This window comes from Aythya fuligula, chromosome 16 (genome assembly GCF_009819795.1).
Source record: "Aythya fuligula isolate bAytFul2 chromosome 16, bAytFul2.pri, whole genome shotgun sequence".
NCBI classification, from domain to species: domain Eukaryota; kingdom Metazoa; phylum Chordata; class Aves; order Anseriformes; family Anatidae; genus Aythya; species Aythya fuligula.
In genome coordinates, this window is record NC_045574.1 from 10345538 (window position 1) to 10355960 (window position 10423).

The window sequence follows — 10423 nt, forward strand, 5'->3', positions numbered from 1 at the left end:
CAGTAAAAAAATATACCATTATATATGGGGCATTCCTGGCAAAGCAGGTCACAAGTAGCATTTGCTAGAGTGCATAATTAGGACCCTCTGGGCCATTTTCAAAAATAATTTAAGAGGCTAAATGTCACTGCTGCTGGTAAATGCCGCAGTGGAGGCATTCCCGTTGCTCACAGACTGTCACTGGTGCTGCTGTGTCCTGCTGAAGGTTTTGTGCAGCCCTGCCCCATGGGCTTCCAGCATCACGGGCAGTGTTGGGACATCGGTGCCCACCTGCAGCCTTACACAGAGCAGCTGAGTCATGCTCAGAGACTAAACATTGGAAAAAAATACACAACAGGAATTCATACAGCAAATGCAGGAGAGATGGGCATGGCATCCCCAGGGAGCTTCCTTCCCGCAAGGCCTGGCACAGGTTGGCCATGAGCCCACATCACCCCCAGCTTCCCTTCACTTCCCTCCAGCCATGCAGCCCCAGCAGCCACCAGCAGGAATTGGGGCTGATTCTGGTGTTTGCTTTTGCAAATCAGCCCTGAAGCTGTGCAGCTGTAACAGGGAGGCTCTGCCCTGGCTTTTGGAGCACCCGCCCGTGGGCTGCAGCCAGAGGGACAGGAGGGGATGGGAAGGAGCTGGACACAGCTATGGTCTGCAGGAGGAGAGCTCTGGGAGCTGCTGCCTTGCTGCTCTGCTGTGGTACAGGCCCCTGGCTGCAGGGGCTGAGAAAAGTTTGTCCTGGAGCTAGAGAGCCTGGAGCACTCCCCAGGTGCTTCTGCCTCTCCTTGCCTTTCTTCTCCCAGGTATTTTGCCCAGCTCATCTGCAAGAATCTGCCTCATCCTGCCTCATGAGAGTGCAAATATCACCAGGCTTCTTGTCTCAGGGCAGCATCTGCAAAGAGTGCACTGAGATCTGGGGAAGCTGTGGGGAGGGAGATGACCAGAAACCCCTGCAGAATATCCCCACAGTCTGAGAGGAACAATTGGGACTGTGCTGTCCTGGACCTTCGGTTGGAGCTGATATCTCCCCCATGCAGCTCACTGCCTTCTCCATAGCCTCCTCAACGATTGCCCGGAGCCAGTGGGTACCAAATCCTGCAGCATCAGTGTGGCTGCTGCAAAGCTACAGGTACCAGCCAACGTTTCAACGGTCACCAGCTTAAAAGGAAAAAAAAATAATCGCAACAAAAGACCAACAAATAGTTGATTCTGTTCCCAAGCAAATAAAAAAGAGCAGTTTGGGATCGTCACTGGTGTCCCTTTGTTTACTGAATGCAGCAGCAGAATAGGCAAGGAACAAAAAAAAAACAACCCTCCTGATAGGGACAGCTTGGTGTGGGTGAAGCAGGCTGGGACATGCCCGAGAAAAGGAGGGTCAGGCTCCGTGTGTATCTGCTGGTGACGGGAAATAAATGTGCCCAAAAGCACTTAAAAAAAATAAAAAGGACCAGACCTGATTGCAGCAGTTAGAAGTGATATATTCTTGGCATGGAAACAAAAAGCAAATTCATAGCAGGTTTGGAGCTGATCTTACTGGCTTACATGGGATTTTATACTTAGGTAATTCTATTGTTGGCTGGCGCTACCTGATTTATGCCTGAATAAGGTCCTGATCCTGCAAACATTTACTTATGTATTTTAGCTTTACCTTTGCCCCAGACGCCCTATTAATTTCACTGCAGCAAGGATAGTGCCTGTTTGCAAAGCTGGCGCCTTCGCAAGAAGAAAATCTATGCCATAACGCCTGAAACGAGGAGGAAATTCTGCAGTGAGAAGTGAACTCCCCCAGACTGCGGTCTGCCTTCCCCAGACACCCACAAGCTGTGGGTGTGAATGCAGCTCCCTCTAACCCGTAAGTGTGGGGAAGCAGCAGGGGAGCATCCTTAGCAGAAGCCTGCATCTCCTCTCAGCTCTGTCTGCCTCTCCAAGTCGAAAATCAGACATCAGCTTAGCAGTAAGTTCACTCTGACACCACCATCTCCCCTGGGCAGACCGTCAGAATGAGCTTCTAACGTCAGAATGAGCTTCTAACCAGGGCAGAAAACACATTTGTTTGTTCAGTTCAAGAATTGTCTTTTATCATGAAAACCACTGCCTTTACTGCATGCCCTCCCCATCAGCAAGGAGGCATGGTAAAAGGGGCTGGCCTGGAGAGGGATTCATCCATCTAACACATCCTTTAACAATGCAATGACTGAGTTTGCTTCAAAGAGAACATGAGAATAAGAACCTGGGAGGGAAGAGGAAGAGGAGGGAGAAAAGTGGAGAGGATACACGTGGACAGGAGAGGACAGCAGCTTCAGCCACCACCCCCGTGAGACGCCACCAGCAGAGCCGTTGCTCACACGCCCATCACATGGGAACGCTCTGCTGCTAAAACCAGTCAAATGAAAAAAAATATATAAAAAATAAAGGGGCGAGGGGCTGTGAATCTTGGAGCAGCTGCTTTCCTCACTGCTGCTGCCAAACCTTCCTGAGAGCAGGGTTACTCCTTGGTGCAGGGGGGAATTAATTTGCTTTACAATGGAGCCGCCCGGTGTGGGGCCAGCGGCACCGCCTGGAGCCAGCTCCGAGGGCACTCAAGGAGGCTGCAGGTGGGCCCAGAGCAAAACCCCTCGGGTACAAGTCCCTGCTGCCTCCTGCTCGAGATGCTCGGCCAAGACGCATCAATTCCCAGCCCAAACCCAGCACGAGCTGCCCGGCAGAGCAGGCAGCACCTTGCACCACGGGGCATTTGGGTTCCCGTGCACAAGTCATGCGAATCCTTCCTCCCCAGTGTGCCTGGCACAGAGCACAAGCAGCGAGGCACGAGCTGCATATACTTTTATTTCAGCATTTCTACAAGCTAACGGCAGGCTTTGGCCCAGCTGCACCCTGCTTGAAAAGAGCCACCATGCCTGGCACCACTGCACCCCGTGAGCCTGGGGCTGGTCTAATTCCAGCCTGGGCCTGAATCAGCAGAATCAGCAGCTCCTTTTGGCTGCTATGATCCAGGTGTGCCGGCTGCAGGCTGGAAGTGCTGGGAGCCAGGGTGCAAAGCTAGACCCCAGCATGTATGGGTCCTGTACCCCAGCTCAGATGGGGTTCAGATCCAGGCAGACACAGGACCAGCAGCCCTGGGGGAGGGGCAGCTGGGGACACGGGCATATCACCTGCTCTGAGCCCCCCCAGGCCTTTTGGACCCCATACTGTGAGACTGTAGCGTGGGGCTGGAGGCTGCTCCCCAGCCCCGGTACACTTCTAGAGCAACTCCTCTGAATTTGGCTCTGCTTCTAAAGCAGCAGCCTGCAGAAGTGACTATTGCCTCCCTAGGAAGATTTAATTATACATAAAATTAGAAGTCTTAGTTAAAATTTCATACTTCTGGAAGACAGCCGGTTCGTTAGCATCACTTTAATGAGGCACTAACCTCACTGTAATGCTCTTATTAATGCTCGTCACTTATTGAGTGCCAACTGCTTGGCTCCTCTCCGACAGGCCGGCTGGTCTGCAAAGTGAATGGTTCAGGGGTCCTTTGATGCAAAATGTGAGCGCGTTTACGCCACGGCCAGGACAAACGACAGTTGGTGAGATGAGGCAGCCCAAACCTCACCAGATGGTGCCCAGAGCAGGCGATGCAGTGAGGGAGCAGGACCAGGGCAGACAGGGTGGGCGCAGGAGGGAGCAAACGAAGGGAGGAGATGCTGGTTGGGGCAGACACAGGAGGGAGAAAATGAAGGGAGAAGAGGAGATGCTGCTTGCACCACCACCATCAGCACCATTCCTGTGCGCTGCAGCAGGGTGAGGATAGGGGCCAGGCCAGTGAGCGATGACAGCGCCTCCAGAACAATGTGCTGGAGGGGTGATGAGAGGGGAAGATGCCGAGTTTCAGCATCCTTGGAGGCAGGTAGCCAGCAGCTGTGAGCTGCAGCCTGTCCCCCACCTAGTCCAGCTCCTGGCGTGCTTCGAGTTCAGCCCCACAGAGCCAGAACGGTGCGGCACGTTCACCACAGCTGCATCCAGCCTGCATCTCACCGGAGACCTTCTTTCATCCAAGCAGCTTCCAAACCCCTAAGACACCCGTGCCCTGACGTCTCTGCCCCGGTATGACTGCTGTGGGATAAATGGTGCCTTTTGGGTGCCCCTGAAGCTGCTGAAGAGCTGGTTTGCCTGGAGGAGACCCAGGGAAGGCCAGCAGAGGAGGGAGTCTCTCCTCTGGTCCCTCCATGCTGCACTGTCATTGCCCGTGACCCTGCTGGGCCTCAGAAGGGTCCTTGCCCTCCCAGCACCTGCTTGCAGGTAGTGCCCAGGTGCTCTGAGCACCCCTTTCGGCCGTGGCCATGGACAGAAGGCCAAGGATTACCCCGGCAGCTGCTAGGACATGCTGCCCCACACCTCCTGGGAGCTGAGGTGAGCATATGCCATATGTTTCTCCTCCTGTTCCATTAAATGCTCTGAATAGAGGGATTAAAAATTATCCATTGTGGCCTGAAACAACAGAGCCAAGGCACCAGTGTGGGCTGATGTTCCAGCACGGGGCTTATGGTGGCGGCAGCAAGCAGGTGGCTGCTGCACCCACACCTAAAGGTGCCCCATGGGTTGGCTCGGGATTCCCACCACGAATGGCAGCAGCAGTAACAGCAGAGACCTTGGCAAAGAAGGATTCAGCGCCACTGATATCATAGTCTGGATTTCTGCAACTGAAATAGAGCATTTCATGTCAGTACAGTGAACAAAAAGAGGGAAAAGATTATCCAGAGCAAGTGGGGGAGGCCAGTTGGCTGCCTGGGCATGGAGCGATGGGATGGGGCCAGCTGGATGAAACACAGGGCAGAGGAAGGAAAAACAGGGAGAAAACCCCTTGTCCCGCAGTGCTGTCTACCAGCACTGCAGAGCAAGAACACCAAACTACAAAGTAACTGAACTGGAAAATTCGCAACATTTTTTTCTCCACATAATCTGACAGATTCAAAGCCAAACATGGAAATTTCACAGGGTGCTGATGTGCTTTTTCCCTGTTAAAGTTTCTCCGAGTTTCTGTGGAAACCGGCCTGGTTCTTGTGAGGAAAAAAATAATAAAAGAAAAGTAGAAAAAAGAGAGCATATTTTCAAGCAAAAGTAGTTAAATGCAACTCATAAAGTGACTGATATAGGTAACTGGGAAACTGGTAAATTAAAAACGTTTTGCCAAGGATATTTTTGCTGAAATAAGTTTTTTTTTATTTTTTTTTAGTAAAAATAAGATTTGTCCAATCACCCACATTTATCAAAATAAGGAATAAAATGGACGCTAGAGTGAGAGGGAAAGACACAAAATAAAACAAGGCAAAAAGAATGGCAACTGCCTTGAAATTTTTGTATGGAATTTACAGCAGTGCCTGGAGCCTGCTCACACCAGACAGCTTATTCCTGTCGTCAGCACCAGAAAAGCCAACCTTCTCGGCCCCTGGTCCACCCGCCTCGTTGCAGGTCTGTGTAGGCCTGGGTGCAGCTCAACCCACCAGCAGTGCAGGCCCATATAGGCCGCACTGCCAGCCCCAAGCACATCTTTCTCATTTCAGTGTCTCTAGCAGCAAAAAACCTGGAAACTTGATATTTTAAATGGGATTTTATTCAGGGCATAGAGCAGAAGCGTGTTGTCTTTGTTGGGAACAGGAAAAGGCATTAAAAGCTCAGTGCAGCTGTAAACAAGATGCACATTGGGAGGGTTCATCACCCCGGCGAGGGTAATCGCTTTCAAGTTTAATCAAGGTAGAAAGGGGAGATTTGGAAGCATCACATCCGTGGCACACTTCCCCGCTTTGTCACATCACACCAAACACTTGATAAAAGCTCCCTTTGAAGAGGAGCCAAGTTGTTCCTTGCTCTACTATAGTGGTATTGTATTGGATTTGCTGAGCCGGGTTTCCAGTTGTGCAAAGAATTTGTAAGAGGCAGAAAAAGAGTAAGCATGTACAGAAAGCGTTACGGCTCAAAGAAAACAACAAGAGATAGAGCAGTAATTAATTATTGGGCTTTACATCTTTATTTTTTATTTTGGCAGTGGGACAAACAGACTACTGTGTTGGTAAAATGTCAGCTCTGCATTATGAGGGGGCCTACCTTCTGTATATATTTGGTTCTATATCATTAGATATTCAAAAATCACATTCCATGTCCCCAAAATCACAAGATTGGTAAGCAAATCATGAGGTTAAAAAACCTAATAGTAACAAAGGGTTGTCTTTTGTCTCTTAGCTTCTGAGCTGCTAGCCTGCCAAGCTAATTTCAATAGAGACTTGGTTAAGGGAAAATAAAAAAGGGAAGGTGAGACTTTCCCATGATTATACCAGAAGTTTAGTTTCCCAGGAAAGCAAATCTGTAATTCATCTGTAATGCGATGAGATCATTTCCATTTGATGAATCCTAAGTTTGAGAAGGCTCAAAGAAAAAAATAAAATCCAGCATCCAAAAGCAGATCACTTAGCCAATGGGTATTTGGGAAGTGTGTATGCCCAACCAGAGCATGTGAAGAACATACTATTTCCCTTCACAGCTTGGAAAATGCGGTGCTGGTTTCCTTAGCAGCATTCACACTGTAGTGGGTAGAGGTGTGAAACAAAGATGCTCACATTATGGACTGCCAACAGCCTCCTGGGGCCATTCACGGGACCTGTGGCCTAACCCATCAGTACTTTTTCCTGGACTGGGTGAAATGCTGTGGTATGGACAGCCCAGAAGCTGCCCTTAAAGCCCTGCAGCTTTTCCTCTGTCTTGGGTTTACTGAGTATAACCTCAATCCACATACCTCAGCCTGCTCTTGGCAAGGAGCATCTCACCTGGCTGCTTGTTCTATGGGGAACTGGGCTGAATGTAGGCTGCTGGAAGTGAGGCAGACCTGCTGGAAGCCATCTGTACAAGGAACAAACCCTCTCAGGAGGCTGCCCTGATGCTTCGAGGCACGGTCCCTGCTGCAGGACACCAGGCGGCTGCGCCCCTCACTGACTCCCCAGGAAGCAGGGCACTGGCTGTTCTGCTCCTCGCGTTAGCATGGCATTAGCATGGGCTAATGGAGATAACATCTTCCTCTTGCTTCTGCCAGCTGCCCCTCCCTGGAGACCAACGGCTGCACAAACATTCGCTGCCCACCAGCCCCTGCTGCCTTTGTTCGGTCTGCGTGCAGCTCCTCCTGCGCAGGTGGTGTTTGCTCTCCGCACGGCTCTTGTTTCAGACAAGCTGCCTACAAAAGCTCAGGAGTCGTTGCTATTTATTGTCAGCCCTGGCTTGGCTTTGTCGAGATGACCAGGTGAGCAGGCAGACGGTTGGTTCTCCCACTCATTTTCTACTGGATGGGGACATCAAATATTTGCTTTCAGAAGTATTTGCAGCAGCTCCTCTTCAATTAACGGCATCAACCAAAATGCTCAGAAAGGGTGTGGGAGAGCTCCTGTGCCCTCACTCCCTCCTGAGTTTTGCTATGGTGACCCAGAAATTCTTGGGCTTTGTTGCTTTGCTTCTGAGTGTATCTGATGGGCAACACATTAAAATATATGATGGGTTTCCCTTTGGCAGCACCATTTTAGACCTGCCAGTTCCAGCTGCATGCCAGACAGCTGTTCAGCTCTCAGGGAACGGTGTTCAGTTACACTACTATAAATTCAGAGAAGCTAAAGGACTCACCTTAGACATTGCCAGTGCAGCAGAACAGAATTTAGCCCTTGCATTTCAGGAACTACAAAGCTGCCTGAGGTTATACGCTGATTACGATGTACTTGTGTCCTCTGCTCTCCTAGCTTACGCTGCAAGACACCATCCAGCCATCCAACCCGGGCAAGTGTGTTTTGTCTCTGACAGGAGGTAACCCCAGCTGTGATCGAGTGTAGAAGCTGTGTTTGCGATGGGTTCAGAGAAGGGCTTCACTTTCTACAGCGAAGGCTGAGCCAAGACCTTCTCCATACGAGCCACATGAGCTGATGGGTAGCTGGCACCAGCCACCAGATGAGATGTGGGCTCCTGAGGCCTCCAGAGGTGGTCTGAATCCCAGAGAAATTTTCCCTCAAAACACATGGACATAATGGCCATGCTTCAAGAGCAGACTGGAGATTTTAGAGACAAAATTCTCCATTGCTGAGATGTGTACAGGCCTTTGTGCTCTGAAGGACTCCCAGTGTCTACAGACGTGTCTGAGGCAGTGGGAGACGGGCTTTCTTCCAGGCACGAATCATTGCTCACTGCTGTGAGAGGTATTCACAGTCACAGCAACTCAGCGTGAGCTTTGCTAAAGGGAAAAAAACTACCAAACCCAAGGGACTGCATGATAGTGAGCACTGCACCCAGAGATCTGGCAGTGACGTGCCACTACCTGCAGGGTGAAACACTCACAGCGACACCAGGACAGCAGAGGACAGGCCAATCCAGGCAGGAAAGCCTGTGGTAGGCCCCGGTCAGGGGACTCAAGCAATAGCACCATCTTCCCCAGCTTTCACTTCATTATCACCATCATTTCTCTATGAATGACTGACCACAGGCAACATTTTAAACTCAATTCAACTAATGCAATCAGACCCACGTACCGTGCAGGACAGGAGTCGGTGCTAAGTTCGTTTTATTCTACCTTCTGCCTGGGCAGAGAGCATGCTTTTGGCTTTATGTACTCTGTAGTTTCTCTCTTTTCATTCTTTTATTTTTTTTTTTCCACCTCTTGTAAAGACTTTGCTATGTCAAAATCTGTCAAACAACTCCTTGTGCCATGTTTTTACAAGAATCCTACTTGCTGAATGGTGCCAAACACCCTTTTAAACAATACTCCGTGAAGTATTGCGTTGCCTGTGCTCTGCTCTTGCATGCCATATTTAGACAAAAGCTAGGGAATTCCCTGGCCTAAACGAGGGCTTGAATGAGTCCATTCTTTTCCCACCTCAACTAAAAATGCATGTGCTCACATCAGGCACAGCTCCTACCCAGCTTTATTTTTAATTTATTCCACATTTTATCTACCTAGAAATCAGAAGGAAAAAAAAAAAATAATAGAAAAGGAAACGAATCAAGTGAATTCTGACCACAGAGACATGCTCAGTCCTGCTGGGTGCATTCCCAACAAGACCAAAACCTAGGCAGCAGTAACACAAACACCCAGCCCCACGCTGCCACCAACTAACAATAGTCAGCTCACAGCCAAATAATGCTCCTGTTGCTTTGACCCGGTGCAAACAAACAACAAGGTTATGGCCTAACACTGATAACAACTTTCAGGGGGGTTCCTGGCAATGCACGAGCGCCCTGTTAGCCACCTGAGCCATTGGGGTGTCAGATGTTTCTGGAGCAAAGGAAAACCCCCAAGCACGTGGGGCATGGTGCGTAATGCCCTGCGAGCAGCCAGAGCAGCGAGCTCTGCGATTCCTGCACACACTGCCCGGCACATTCATCCATTCAGACTGGCAAAAGCCAGCGTGCAAGGGCTCTTTACTGACGCTGCGAAACTCAATGGGGCTGCAGATCTTTCTGGAGCGGCTATTGAAGCTCCACATTCCAGAGCGCTAGGCTAATCGCTTTTAGCCAGCCCTCCAACAGCACTCCAGTTGCTGATGTTTAAACTCTTTGCCATACTTTCGTCCACAGTGTGTGGGCCCCCAGATTTTCTGACATGTGGCTCTTCCTCTTGCTGCCAAGTCTGCTGGGAGAAGATGTCAGCCTCACAGGACCAAAACAAATGCCTTCCACACACTAACTCTGCTGGAAAAGCTTCACATAAAGGCCTATCTTCCCCTCTCCTCTTCCCCATAAGCTCTAGAAAATATCCATCATTTCTGCTCCAAGAAAGGAAGTCTGAATCCTGAAATTGAGGCATTGAGCATCATCAAATACAGTGTATATAGCCTGAAACTCAAGAAAAAATACTCCAAAAAAGAAGGCAGAGCTTGCATTAGAGCTCTGGTTTTATATATACATACATACATAAAATCCATTACAGCCATTTAAGTTGTATCCGTACTGCTGATAGCAGTGATGGGGAGGGACCCTGCTGCAGACAGGATGCTGGCAGGCACCTGCTTTTTAACTGCTGCCATTTAATTCCTTTCGGTGTTGCCTGGGACGACATAATAACTGAGACATCACTCAAGCCTAGACTAGCCTGGTGCTGCTAGTGTTATTGCCACTGCTGGGAGCACTCTGGGGACAGCAGTAGAGGAAAGAAATGATACGGACAGAGCTGCAGTGTTATAAAATGCACCCTTAGGATCATATGCTCAAAAGCACTCAGTTCCCATTTAGGAACCAAAATGAAATTGGCAGGATTTCAGAAGTGCTCAGCATCTATCAGCTCCTACTGAGAACATGCCGAGCTCTTCTCAAAACTGTTAGAGAAAAACAATTCGAAGATAAGAGCCTGCTTGTGGTTTACAATTAACATCATTGTGTGGGTCTTCACAGCAGTTTGGCAGGAGCAAGAAGAGCTGCTCTCACAGAAGATGTT